The sequence below is a fragment of the Sander lucioperca genome, chromosome 2 (genome assembly GCF_008315115.2).
Source record: "Sander lucioperca isolate FBNREF2018 chromosome 2, SLUC_FBN_1.2, whole genome shotgun sequence".
NCBI lineage: Eukaryota > Metazoa > Chordata > Actinopteri > Perciformes > Percidae > Sander > Sander lucioperca.
The window spans coordinates 23,888,753-23,904,507 of record NC_050174.1 but is presented as its reverse complement, the minus strand read 5'-3'; positions in this window follow the sequence as shown (position 1 = coordinate 23,904,507).

Sequence of the window (15,755 nt, the reverse complement as noted above, 5' to 3'; positions counted from 1 at the left end):
TCTAATGATACTATGTTACACAGGCTCTGTATTCTGCAGACCACTCTACCTCTGTCTCCTTTTAAAAACTCACTCGCCCCTCCCCTCCATGAAGTACAGCTAAGCTGCGTACTGCATAAAATAAACATTTAAGGGTTCATCATCTTCAGCAAACACTGCTACACCTTCTTTAAAGACTGCTTCTGTACTGTCTGCTGTCCATTACAATTAGCCCACAGTTGTACAGTTGTTTAGTTATGCCACTCGTTACTTGTAGACATGAAACGCAATGGAGGGAACACACACATTATTTCAGTTCATGCGAGAGAAGCTTAAAAAGAAGAATTATCATACAGTACAATGTGACTTTTATGCTCTGATTGTAGTGCCTAATGTCTTTCCCTGTGCAGGCATGCACCAATCCCTCCAACACATACACATACACACACACACACACACAGTGTTCAGTGACTGAGTGTGGTGTGACAGAATGCCTTAATTATGGATTAATTGTGTCATTAGCAGGTTTCTGCTGTTGCCACCACATTGGGCCTGTCAAGGTTAATTACTGGAACATGTTTATTTGCTGTCAGCCACTGTCGCAAGCTGTCACTTGCATGGAAACACAGACAAACACACGCAGATGCCGTTCACTCAAACAATTCACAGGGCACCTCGTGTTCTTCAACCTCCACCCCGCCCCCCCCCCCCCCCCAACATTTCCCTCTGCTCTTTTTTCTTTTTACTACAGCGCACTTTGTACAGTTCTCAGTCAGCCACCTGAAATACAAACACACCGTGATCCTGCAGTTTCGCCCTATCCAAGTGGCCGAGATACAGGCGGTGCAGCTGTTCTAGCGCCCATCTTCCCTATCTGAAAATTATGAAGTGCGCTTATTAACAAAGGCACTCAATTTGGTCTAGTTTTCTAAAAACATAGAATGAAAAAAGTCTGGCGTGTTCAGAAGTTCAAACAAATGAAAAAAAGTGCTCTTTGGAAGAGGAACACAAAAGTTAAAAGAGAAAACAGCCTGTTTCTGCCACTACGCATGGGTTGCTGCCCAGTTCTATTTTTAATGTACTAGAGATTTTGATATGAAATCGCCATTTAAATAGGACCTTTTTCCTTTTTTGAACTTCTTTAAACATAGTTGGACCAAAGGGGTTTATATACCTACAAATAACTTATGTCAATCATTTTCACTATAAATTTCTCATCAGTGCTTGGGAATAGGGCCCATACATATGTGATTATAGGCTGCTCAGGCAGGGGGGAAAGGTGTTTTCAAATTGGCAACCTGCAGAGGCGGGGGAAGATATTTTCGGCAGGGGGTGCTGGGGGGGTCCACTTAGAGTCTAATGATACTATGTTACACAGGCTCTGTATTCTGCAGACCACTCTACCTCTGTCTCCTTTTAAAAACTCACTCGCCCCTCCCCTCCATGAAGTACAGCTGAACTGACGGTGCGTACAAACTATATCCCAACATAGGGCCTACTGCACAGCCAACTCCAAAAAACAGCGATTAAAAAAGTAGGCCTATCTAAATATCTGTGTGAATGCGTGCATATGAACTCAAATGTTATTTATATAGTGCAACCAATGTAAATTATATATTATTAGCAATACATACATAATCAAAATGTCTGTTAAAACAAGGAGCTCGACGCACCAGGATTGGTTTTCTAGATGACAATGTATGTTTATTTTAAACCAACCACAAGTAGATTTAGGGCCCTATTTTAACAATCTGAAACGCAAGTATCAAACGCCAAACGCAAGTAGCTTTGTGGGCGGATCTCGGGCGCTGTTGCTATTATACGCAAATCTACAATGGGTAGGTCTCAAGTAGCTATATTACTCATAGGTGTGGTTTGGGCGTAACGTACAATAAACCAATCAGAGCATTATCTCACATTCCCTTTTAATAGCAGGTACGCTTGTTCCATGGCGGATTGCTATTATAATGGCAGATTTGCTAGGCGCACGCTCTTAATACATCCATGGGCGCACGCCAGGAGCGGTTCACAGCCGAGGAGACCGACGTTTGCTATTGATTTTTCTATTTGACAAAATGTAAATAAAGAAATGTCACAAAAACATACTTACCGATATTTTGGGCTCACTCTCACTGAATCGCGAGGTTATGAATGCATGGTGATATTTTTGCAATGTAGTGTAACATTAGACCGGGATTACCTCACTATAGACGATGCAGCTCTTCTGTCTCTCCTCTCCAGTGCTGCTGCTGGGGCATTTGGGTTAAGTGACATCGGCACATGCAGTTCAACATCACATCTCCTTAAGTCCTCTAATATTTCCTCATTTATGTCATCAACACATCCATGATTCATGGAAATGTGTAAAACAAGGTCATATTTTTCCTTGTATTTATGTATGGTTTGCAAAAATGGGAACTGCTGGGTCCGTGAGATGAGAGAAGCAAAGTGTATGCACCGTGTGCACACTCTACATTTCGGCCAAGCATGCGCCCTTAAAATAGCATCTGAATAACGCGCCACTGACTTTAGACTAGGTTTTTCCTGGTCTGTGGCGGAATTGTTTTCTGAAACTGCAAAATAGCACTAGGGAACGTTTGCGCCGGAACACGCCTCCTCTTTTTGCTGAACCGCCACCGGGAGCGCAAGTTCATTCCCTAATTTACCGACGTGAGTCTGTGGAAGGAAAAGTCCGCTGTGCGTCGGGTGCAAAATAGGAATGATAGATACATCGGTGTACAAAGTCAATTGCGCTGGGTGCAAGATAGGGCCCTAAGTGCTCATAAAACGCATAACGGCCAAAAAAATCACACGTCGACCAAACAACCATTTTATACAAGTGTTGTCGGGCTAACGCTGTCGCCGGAGGCGGCAACACGAGCAATATGCTCCACCACCTTAGTCGTAAGCACGTCTTGGAATGTCAAGAATGTATGAAGTTAAGGTCAACTCTATCACTATCCACCTAGCCAAAGATATGGACCCGCTTAATACAGTCGAAAAAGAAGGCTTCACTCGGCCGTGTTAACATTAAGACCTGTCACCTCAAGCATGCAGTGGAGCAACCCAATGAACGCAATAACAATCCACCTATGGTTCCACTACAGGCCGTCGAGAAAGACGGGTTCAGAGCAATGATTAAAACACTGGATTTAAGATGTCTTGCCTCGCCGAAATACTTCCGCCAAACCACTAACGTTATTCAAACACCGAAGCAAGCTGACAGCGGAGCTACGCCCACTTTTCTACAACAACCTAACGTTACCCTGTGGTCAAGGTAGTGTTTAAACAGCAATCTTACAACTATTTTGTTTTGAAAAAGAAGCATGTTAAAGTTGTTGTTATGTGTATTTATTTCATTTAAGTTATGATTTCAGTAAACCAAACGTAGATTTGCGCTCTGGAGTTCTAGATAAACTCTGCCATGATACCCTGAATATCCAGATCATCCAAAATGAGACACTTCACCGGAGACAAAGTAGCCGCTGTAAGAGCTCAGTGGGCTCTCTCTGTCACTTTTTGGATGTTTACTGTGTTGGACACCGTGTGGAAACTGGGGGGCTCGGTGGATAAACGCACTGTTTTGGGAGAATAACTGATGTCGCATCTCCATACTGTATGAGTGCATAGGGAGCGCAGGACCATCCCCCCCTCCTATCCTCCCCTCCTCTCAGAAGCTAAGGTGTTTATTTCTCCCCGAACACACACTCACATCAGGCGGGAAGCGCCGCCGTTAACCTGCGGCTCCTGCCTTCCATTAAGACCGGTTATTACTGCCATATTCAACCCGTCAGGTCTCGGTGCTGCTGATTCGCATGACTCCATGAACAGAAGCATTGTGTGGAAGTATCTCTGTACGTTCAGAAACTAAGAAAGTTGCTGTGGTCTCCGCACACGCTTCTTGATTCAATACTGTAAATACATTTTAAGCTATCATTTTATTGTCATTGCAGTTTTAAAGTTTCACTACCAGGGGGTGCTGCAGCACGCCATGAAATAATAACTCGAGGCCACGCAATCATATTTGTTCTTTCTGTGATGGTTCCGGGGCTCCGTAAAGATGCTCTGCAAACACACACTAAAACAGGCAATGTTTCCATAGAAGACCAATAGGGGAACAAAATAAGAGGAGGTAGATCTTTCAACAATGTTCCTGATATTTCGACCTATTTTCAATATTGCAAATTTTTTTGATCATTTCGACTTCATCCTAGTCATAGATTTTTCTATATTGCAATTTTTTCAATTAATATTTATTCTTTTTCTTATACCTGGCACTAATACTGAAAGTTTAACTTTATTCGAAATACAATATAAATGAAGATCATCCTCGACTGAAATACAACTTGTGTGTAAACCAGCTTTTCTGTTCACTGTTTGGTGCTCAAGTCACTGCTTACTCAGGCCTTGTGTTCAACAACTGCTTTCTTTTAATCTCAACAAAAATCATCACACTAAACTGAAAAAGGCTGGTGCTGCAACTTTGTTTGTTTTGGTGGTCAGCGTGGCAGCAGTACAGTAACTTTGTCTAATCATTCCTTTGTGTTGTGATCCACCTAGTGGTCGTTGTGTGTCACAACACAAGTTAGTGGTCTACATGGAGGCCTGTTGTTGCTGTAGTGTAGCAGGGAGTCATGGAGACGTGCTCGGACATTAGGAAGGCTGTCAGCTCTAGAGAAATGTTCAGAGTTTAAATTAATACCCTGCACTTATCAATTATTGTTGTTTGACTCTGTCAGAGATTATACATTTGTTGTCAGTATTGAAATGTCAACTTACAACATAGAAAACTTTTAGTTATTGTTATTGTCAGACGTTACCCACAAGAAGAAGCTCTGCAGAACAACTATAGATAAAAACAGGAAAAATGTCTTAGGTCTATGGCAGGCCGTTTTAACATTTAATCGAACCACACTCCTATCTGTAATTACATTTTAGATGTTTATAATAGCATTTCTCCTAGTCAAAATTATATTCTAACTAGTCAGAATGGTAATTAAAGATATCCACAATAACATTCTTACTTGTAGCAATTGTTTTTCAAGATATCTACAACTTTGATTGTACTACTCAAAAGTAAATTTAAATCCTTAAATAGTATGTGGCTGTTTTAAAGGTCCCATGGCATGAAAATGTCACTTTATGAGGTATTTTAACATTAATATGAGTTCCCCCAGCCTGCCTATGGTCCCCCAGTGTCTAGAAATGGCGATAGGTGTAAACCAAGCGCTTGGGTATCCTGCTCTGCCTTTGAGAAAATGAAAGCTCAGATGGGCCGATCTGGAATCTTCCCTTTATGACGTCATAAGGAGCAAGTTTACCTCCTCTTTCTCTGCTTTGCCCGCCCAGAGAATTTGGCCCACCCATGAGAGAGAGACCTCATGGCTTGAAAACAAGCAAAGCATGGCAGTTGGTCAAGGCCACACCTCCCCCTCCTCCTCAATAGCATTTAAAGCTGCAGACACGGAAGGAAGCTCATTGTGGGACTGGCTCTAGTGGCTGTAATTCTGCACCAAGGCTGAATTTCGGTAAAGAGACTTCAGATACAGTATTAGGGGACCACTAAGGTCTATATAAAAGAGACTTCAGATACAGTATTAGGGGACCACTAAGGCCTATATAAAAGAGACTTCAGATACAGTATTAGGGGACCACTAAGGTCTATATAAAAGAGACTTCAGATACAGTATTAGGGGACCACTAAGGTCTATATAAAAGAGACTTCAGATACAGTATTAGGGGACCACTAAGGCCTATATAAAAGCATCCAAAAAGCAGCATGTCATAGGACCTCTAACATTTAGTAGCTAGACTGGATATTTACTGCAGATATCTGTATTTAATTCTTCCTAGTCAGAAAGAACTTTCTAGATATCTGCAATAGATTTTATTAGAAAATACGGCGGCGGTGTTTTGTTGTTCCTGTTGTTCTTTTTATTCCTATGCTTTTAACTGCCTCATTTGCCTCTTTTTCGTTCGCGACTTTTTCTATGTTTTCTTGCCGTTATTGCTGGAGCCAGAGCTCTGTCCATGTCTGCTGTGTCCGGGCGACACCGCACCACTCTCGGAAAAACCCACCATCGCTGAGCTCAGAATGAAAATGGTTAAAACTCACGGTAATAAAATAACATGTAATAACAATAAAGATCTTATTTTTATTTTTTATTTTTATTAACCTTTATTTTACGAGGAAATAATCCCATTGAGATTCAGAATCTCTTTTTCAAGGGAGTCCTGGCCATGACAGCAGTATAATAGTTCCATATTTAAAATATACAGTAAAAATCAACAAGATAAAATAAAAAAAGATAGTTGTCAGTTTAACATCATCTCAACATAATCACCAGCAGTGCCCAGTAACAGCACGTGTGCATTTAGTACTCAAATAGTCCTTTATCCTAATTTATTTTTAAAATGTGTCATTGTTGGTAGGTCAGTCTAATTTAAGATGATTCTGCAATTTATACAAGGATGAGGGTGCAAAAACTTTAAAGGCACTTTCACCGAAGACAGTTCACATTCGGGGAATGTCATACATGATTTTGCCCATATGCTTGAAGGACAAACTTTCTTCTAAGAACAAGATTTTTGTAGACTGATACTCATTCAGTTACTTTCTCATCTAGTGTAACAATCTGACAAGCATCGTCTGTGTTCCTCGATTTAAAGAAGCACATCATTTTAGTTTTGTCAGAGTTTAGTACAAGTCTCTTTCTTTCTTCTTTCTGACATCACATCTCCCTAAACACACGGCCTGCCTGTGTGGAGATCTGCCGCGGAGGATGCTCTCTCATCAGCATCGTCAACTTTGCTCCGCTGAACAGCTTTCCGCCACTTTCAAAATAAGTGCAACAGTGTGGTTCCGGAAGTCAAAATCCCATTCATTTTCTCAATAAGTGTTTTGATTATGTCTAAACGCTTCAAATTATCAATTTCATAATAAGTGCAACAGCAGGTTCTCCAAATAGGAAAGTGGCTTACATTTAAAAGTAAAAAGGTACAACTGTTGTGGTAGAAAGCACAAAACCAGCAGTTGGACGGAGTGATATTAAAATAACTGATTTAGGAATAACAACAGTAACATTCTTGGTCTCAACAAACAGACTTTATTTCTGCAATTATGCCACAATAATTCAGACTTTTTCTTTCCTGTCTCATTATTGAGGAATATAAAAAATAAAAACATCAGACAACCAATTTACACAATTTTAGATATTTAAGATCAACCCGTTCTCACTCCGACAGTGGCTGTCAGCGTGTGAAGCGACGAAAAAAGCGCCTAACCCTAACCCCGTCTGATAACCCTAACCCTAACCCTGACCCTATTCCCGTGTGTCACAGAAACATAAGCACACCCACGACCTTTTCCTAAACTCAACCGTCCCGTTCACGCGAGTCACGGAAACATAAGCCCACCCACAAGCTTTTCCTTAACCTAACTGAGTCAAAAGGGACGCCAATAGTCCCAACCAAGCGCGTTTAGTTAAAGCACGTTATATGACGCTAAAGGAGACTTCATCTCTAACAAAAAAGGCGAGAAGAGTCGAGGCGAGTCGAGCAGGTATCGGAATGGAAAAAAAACCATTAGTCTAGCCAGCCGTCTGGATTAACCCTGCAGAGATCTGAGGAGCAGTTAACCATAGCACTTATAAATCCACCGGAGTTTAAAATTACAACACAAAGAAAGAGGAAGGTAACGGACATCCGGTGGAATTTCCGGCAGCACCAGAACAATCCCGGAAGTGAAACGACGTTGATGTAGACTAATATAAACCCAACCTACTTTTGTGAAATGAATCCAGTCACACATTTGTCACAGAATATGGATACTCAGAGTATTTTGGGCACGATACATTAACAGATAGAGACATTAAAGAAGGTATGAGAACAGAACTTTTTCTAAACGTTATAAATTGAGCCTACAGTATATTCTCTCTGCCCCACAAGGTTGGACTTTTGGACATGACATGAATATTATTCAGAGCGAAGGAAAAAAAAAGAAAAATAAAAAAAACAGAAGAAGAAACAGATAAGAGAAAGGAAGCAGGACAGACAGAGAGAGAAAGCCAGCTGTGATTGATTTCAGCTGTAAGCTCCTCACTAACTCATCTCCTGACATCTCTCCATCTCTCTCTCACCATCTCTCTCTCTCTCTCTCTCCATCTCTCTCTCTCTCTCCATCTCTCTCTCTCTCTCTCTCTCTCTCTCTCCATCTCTAACAGACTCTCCGTCCATTAAAGCCCAGTCGGGTCCTGGCTGAGCAGCTGTGAAGAGACAAAGCATTTATCAGCCTGTCAGCTCTTGCTGCCTGTTATTCCAGACAGACTGTGGGGCTGTCCCAGACCCAATAACTCTGACTGAGGAGAGCTGGCACTACATGACACAAACACACACACACACACACACACACACACAGACACACATACACACACATTCAGTCCATATACACAGTGGCTGCATCTCATAGCCCTTATTTGATAGCTCCTCGATTCCTCGGTCCTCGGCTGAACCGGAAGTTGTTCTGTCCCTCCTCAGCGAAGACCATCTCAAATGCTCTTATTTCTGCCCCGAGGAGTGAGGACCGAGGACTGAGGAGCGAGCATCGAGGAGGGATCACCGAGAAGCCATGAGCAAGGATACACGAGAGCAGCCTTCCTGGAAGACGTGCAGCTGAAGAAGTTCCTAACTCCGCCCATGCAGCTGACGAATTCAGGCGATGCTTCAGAGGAAAGGACGTCATCCCTCAAAAACAGTGGTTCTCAAACTTTTTCACATCAAGGACCCCTAAACCGACACAAATTAGACCACGGACCCCCGTCTGATTAGACTTTGTCCCAGGGTCCCCTACCTCAGTGTTTCTCAAATGGGGGTACGTGTACCCCTAGGGGTACTTTGGAGGACTGCAGGGGGTATGTGACATTTTTTGCAAAATGTCTTTCAGTTCCAAGGCTGTAGTTACTTCCACTGTCCCAAGTTTGTCGCTTTTTTCAAAGTTTTTGTCACTGTTTTTGAAGTTTGTCACCTTTTTTTAAAGGTTTTTGTCACTTGTTTTGACCTATTCTTGCCTTTCTTCCTTACTTTGTCTCTTTTTCCGAAGTTTGTCGCTTATTTGAATTTTTTGTCACTTTTGTCGCCCTAGTTTTGCCTTCTTCTTTCGTTTTTTTTCGAAGTTTTTATTACTATTTACGACCTATTCTTGCCATACTTCCTTCTTTCTACCGTCTTTTTCCAAAGCTGACATCGCTGTATTGTTCCTCTTTATATAGACTTTCTTTTTTTCTACCAAAAATTATTTGCGCTGGTTAGGGGGTACATGACTTTAAAAAAAAACTGTTCAAACGGGGCTACATTATTGAAAAAAGCTTGAGAACCACTGCCCTACCTGATATCATTTTTCCTTTTAGATGTTTTATTACAGAAAAGTGAATGAAACCCATGAGCAAAATAGTCATACAATCTGTCGTTGTGTTACTTATGGATGAGATTATAGTGAAAATGAATGATTCCCCTTTTTGTTGGTGACCCCCTGGAACCCCTTCAAGGACCCCACTTTGAGAACCACTGTTCTAAAACACATTTGTTCGTTTCCTCTCTCTCCTCCCATGATTTCCTCGCGTTTCTCCCGTACCTCCTCGGTTTGGAGGGACTAAGAGGAAAGGAAGCAAGTGGAGGACTCGAGGAGGCCATTTCAGGTTATGAGATAAGATTGTTTAATATAGAAGTTAAAAGACTTCCCTAAGAGACACAAGTTTATTTTTGGGGCATTTTTAAGGCCTTTATTTTTATAGGTCAGCTGAAGGCATGAAAGGGGAGAGAGGGGGGGGGGGGGCGGGGATATGACATGCAGCAAAGGGCCGCTGGTCGGCGTCCAACCCGCAGCCGCTGCATTGAGGAGTAAACCTCTACATATGTGCTTGCGCTCTACCAGGTGAGCTACCCAGACGCCCGACACACAAGTTTATAAGAGGTGGTGCTGATAACAAGACACAGAAAATCTAAGTTGTACGTGTGAGAATCAACAAACTTGCACACGGACAGTTCCGTCTGCTCACAAACACACCTCAATGTGAAAGACAGACTGTCATTTAACATGCTGACAGACATGCTGATGGTCTGAGTGACACTGGGCGAAATAAAGAGCAAAGCCAGCCACCTGCTCCACAGCAACCATGCAGGAAACATGGACCCAGGGCGCCATCTAGTGCACAAACCCACAATCACAGAGTGTGTAATGCATGAGACCCAGCATCTTCTCTTTAATCATGAGGAAGTTTTCCGGTCATCCCCAAAGATATCAGGAAAATATCCAGGTCTGCATGCCTTTACGGGCCCAGGGCAAACTGCTGCTCTACCATAGACCTCAATGTTAATATGCAATTAGTCTCACATTGCCAGACCTGTCTCCACAGTGTTGTGGAGTAATATCTGGCTACACCTCACATACATTCTGGGATAGGAGAAGAAAAAAAACACTGTGTTTTTTGCATTTCTTTAAACCAATCACAATTGTCTTGGGCGGGGCTAAGCTCCAACGCAGCGACGGTGGCTCTGCAAAATCGTCTCGGGGAAGGAACTTGTTTTAGTGGAACATTTGCAGCCCCGCAAAAAAAAAGAGAAGTTAGCTGTTCACATAATACAGTTAAGTCAGCTATTTAAATTAGCTGATACATGCTTAAACGTCATTTGCTCTTACCAGTGTATCGCCGTGTGTACTTCGTCCACAGCAATCCTCTTCAATTGGTCCTAAAACGTCCCAGTTAGAGAGCAAATGTCGTGAACATATTCTTTGTAAATCTTTACAATCATTCACCGAAAGAACCAAGCAGGCCTGCCTTGTTGCACAATTAAAATTTTCTTCAAAACTTGCCATTTTCAGCATGTAGCTCGCTAGCTCGAAATTTGTTGTTGTTTCCTGAAGCGAACAAGAACGGCAACACACAGAGAGCGGGAGGGACATCCGGCGCTGCGGCTCACGGATGTCAGACAATTATCCTGTAAATGTACTTTTGTTAATCCACGCACTGCCAGACCTATCTTCACAGCGCAGTAGATCATACCTCAGCCCGCTGAGACCCAGAGTACTAAACTTAAAATCAGCTTTGAAACTTTTAGAGAAAGAAAGAAAACATCACAATGTTTCTGGTGATGTATTTCTCTGTGAAATGAGTCTGTAGTATTTGGTTTGAATGTAAACCCAGCGTTGTAGACCAATATTAGTAATATTAGTATAGCAGCAGTGACTGAGATGGGTTCAAATCACATAACTGTGTAAAGATCAAGTGGAAAAGATACCATAGGCTCAATTTGTCCCTGGAAATATACACGATAAAACATTGTTTTTTTTAGCTAATAGCATAGGATTCTATTCCATAGTTAAGAGTTAGTGATAAACTTGCAGCTGAAATTCTCCTGCATGAGCCTGAGGCAGCAGGTTTCAGCTTGCCGGTCTTTAAAACAACTAGAGCCAGAGCTTTATATACTCCAGCTCCTATCAACAACCCTAACACTAATATAAAGATTGACTTTTAACTAACGTTGGACAGGTGTTGTGCCAAATTATTCTGCCTTAATGTTAAAGCTATAGTGCGTAGTTTCTGTCGCCCCCATGAGGAATTTTAAGTAATGACAACAACACTGTCGGCGCATCCACATGATACAAGCCTTCAGTGATCGCGCACGTGTGGCATTTTTAGGCCTTTATTATGACAGGACAGCTTTAGACATGAAAGGGGAGAGAGAGGGGGGAATGACATGCAGCAAAGGGCCGCAGGTCGGAACCAAACCCGCGGCCGTCTGCGTTCCATTCAAGTGCTCCAGTTCCACCACCCTCGAATTAGCCTTTTTTTCTTTTTTTACAGCAGACATTTGGACGCGTCTTAGTAGGTAAAGCACAAGTGTTACTGATAACATCAACGATGACTCCATTTGAGTTCCATTTAGTGTCCCAGGAACAGTGGTGGAATGTAGTAAATTTTTCACGTATCTGTACTTTACTTAAGGACAATCAATAGTGCATACTTTTGAGTTTTACTTCGTTACATTTTGCAGCAATTATCTCTACTTTCTACACCACTACATTTCTACAACGTTCCATTACATTTTCTGATCAGTTTTTCCCCACTGACGAAACGTCTTCCTGACGTCACACGTTTTCAGTCCGCAGGGAAGCCTTCAGCAGCGGCTCCTGCACCGCCACGCCAAGACCCGCCCTTCAATAGCGTTTATTGGCCAGGTGCGTACCGCTCCCGGTACTACCGCTGCTCCTGTTACTGCTGCTGCTCCCGATACTCTGCTTGGTCATATGTGAAGCATGCGTTCACATAGGGTTAATATACAACCCATATATTTATCTTAAAAACACTCCCGGTCCTCCTCAGCTGTTAAGCCACGTACTTGTTGTCCAAGCCTGTGTGTTCTTGCTAAATAAATGTGTGCAGCATTCACTGTCCCGTTAGCCTGGCTCCGCCCTCCTACTTACTTCCGCTCAATTTTCATTTCCCTTCAGTACTCCGTCTGGATTTGCGGAATATTCTTAGGTATTCTCCGGTCAAATATGTGGCGGTCCAATCAGCGAACAGAGGGAGTGGCTGAGAATGATGACGTTGAGGACGTGCACTAGAAAGATGCAAGTGAAGCCATACGGTCCGTTGTGGCAACGCTGCCGAATATCCAGAAGTTAAAGCCCAAGCAAGAACAATCTTTGCTGAGTTTTGTTGGTGGCCATGATGTTGTGGCCCTCCTCCACACGGGGTTCGGGAAAAGTTTGATTTTCCAGCTTGCTCCGTTAGTGGTGAAGGAGTTGGCTGAGGCTAACGCTAGCAATGCTAATGCTAAATATAAGCCAATAGTTGTTGTCGGTCTCCCCTCTTGTTGCACATGGCTCTGGGCAGATCCAATAGTTTTAAACTTCAACAGAGTACCCACCTTCAAGGAAGTTAACACTTGTCAATGGAGAGAGGCCAGACTCTCTGTACAAATGAAATGCACCAGAGTCTGGTAGGACTAGGTATTTCCCGTGGGAAATAATGCAATGTCGAGCTTCATGCAGATCACCCTGACAGAATGTAAACTGGGCCACAGATAGTAAGCACAATTACATTAACCTAAACCTAACTTAATTAAAATGCCACAGCCCATACTGTTTTTTTTTTATTATTAGATTATAATTAAGAGAATAAATCGTTATGCAAGTACTTTTACTTTTAATACTTAAAGTACATTTAAAATCAGGTACTTTTTACTTTTACTTAAGTAGGGTTTTCATTGTTGTTCTTCTACTTTTATTAAAGTAAATATATCTCTGGTTATTTGTACTTTTACTTAAGTACTGAGATTCAGTACTCTCCTCCACCACTGCCCAGGAAAGGTATTCCAGTGAGCCAGCATGCACAATACAAGGGCCTCCGCCGCTAATTGGAATGCAGCCATAATTATTGTTATTAAATACACTTGTGTTTTTCCTGCTATGACACATTAAAATGTCTGCTGTGATAAAGGATCAATACTTACGTTGGTGGTGATGGCACAGTGGATATGACGCATGCCTTTGGTTTAAGAGATCTGGGTTCAATTCCCACTGTGATACATCAACCAATGTGTCCCTGAGCAAGACACTTAACCCATAGTTGCTCCAGAGATGTGCAGCCTCTGACACATACAGTATAGCTATTATAAGTCGCTTTGGATAAAAGCGTCAGCTAAATGACATGTAATAGAAAGCAGTCATTTGTGCTTTTCCTGCATAGGTATTCTCGATTGCTCACTTTTAGTAGAGCAACAAAAAAATAACATGAGGCAGGTTACATAACAGCTGTATATTGTTTTAATATACAGGTGTGAAGTATGTATACGTACGTCTAAGTATGTTGGAGTCACATCAATGTGTGATTCACGTACATTACTGTCTTGAAGCCATCTTTTTTTTTCATCCATTAACCCTCTGAGGTCTAAGGACATTTTCACACATAAATTCACTTTCTAAAGGTATTTGCATATAACTGATCCCCATGTGTTTCGCATCAAAATGTTCAGAACAAACTCAGCATTCCGTATAGTGACGCCCACATTTTTTTTCTAGAGCAATGTGTAAAGAGATAATCTGGCGCTGAAGCTGAAACATTGATGTTGGGTTTTTGAAAGTCCTCAAATCTCTTTTGAAAACAAACCTAAACTTATGACGTGTTGTACGAATTATTTCAGTGCTTGTAATGACTTTACCAAAGTCTTAGGTTATACGTAATGAAAATAGAAAATAAATGTCTGAAATGAAATTTTGTAATATCGCTTTTTGAGTAGGACTTTTGTCAAACATTGTTTTGACGCGCCGGTGCGTCTTTGATCCTCAGAGGGTTAACGGTCTGGGAGCAAAGAAAAGTTGTCAACCTCAAACACAAAACATTTAGGGCTGGGTATGGTTCAAAAATTTGCGGTACAGACTTTGATACCGGTTCCTAAACGACACTTTTTTTATACCAATTTTATAAAACAAAACGAAATTACAAAATTAGGGTATTTTTCAGCTCCTACTGCGTGAGACCCGTCTGTTTGCGTAACATAGTGTTTTTCTTTTTGTATGATTTTGTATGATATTCGATACTAAGGAGGTAATTCGGTCAGTGCCTAAAAAGTATTGAATTCGGTACCTAGCCCTACAAATATGTTGAGTCAAACTTTCGTTTAAAAGCATAATTAGGACGGAAGCGCCACTTTTAAGATTGACCGTATTTTTGTTTTCGTTCAAATGGCCTTTTGAATGGGAGTGCGTAACAACGTAACAGGGAGGAGAGTAAAGATGGAAAGCCCCTAAAGCTTAGTTTCATATAAATGCACGGATAACTTGTTTTGTCGTTAGTGAAAAACAATATTGACCTTGTAGTTGCAAAAGGAGCCTCATATAAGTATGACATTTCCTCCTATGGAGTCCGTTCATTCGCATTCAGAGATCGACTCTTTTTGACTGCCAAGATGGCAGCGGGCGGAGACACCAACTGCTGAAGTGAGTTGTTCAAAACCTTTTTTAGTAAACTCTGTGTACACAAACAATGTTCTCAAAGCATTCTTAGCATTTTAAAAATAGCGATTTTGATGCGATCATAGTAGCGCCCGTAGCTCTCCCATTCAAAAGGCCATCTGACCGAAAACAAGAATACGGTCAATCTTAAAAGTGGCGCTTCTGTCCTAAATATGCTTTTAAACGAAGTTTGACTCGGGTACATTCACAAAAAAGACCCTAGGTTGCATTTTGGCGCGAGTTACGCTGTACCTGAGTCAAACTTTCGTTTAAAAGCATATTTAGGATGGAAGCGCCACTTTTAAGACGTACCATATTTTCGTTTTTTGGTCAAATGGCCTTTTGAATGGGAGTAATAGGGGCATTTTCATGCTAGCCTCAAAATAGCTATTTTTAAAACACTAAGAAGGCTCCACACAACATTAAACTTTGCTCCAAGTATCACCAGGGGCTCTACACCTTAATGAAAGCATTGACAACATTGTTTGTGTACCCAGAGTTTACTAAAAAGAAAGGTTTTGAACAACTCACCGTAGCTCTTTTTGTTTCCGGCTGCTACCACCTCGGCAGTCAAAACGAGTCGATATCAAAATAAGTAGCCACAGATTTAATATATCCCTTGGTCACCGGTGTAGAGCCCCTGGTGATACTTTGAGCAAAGTCTCATGTTGTGTCGAGCCTTCTTGGTGTTTTAAAAAGCTATTTTGAGGCTTTTTGACCGAAGAACGAAAATACGGTACATCTTAAAAGTGGCACTTCCGTCCTA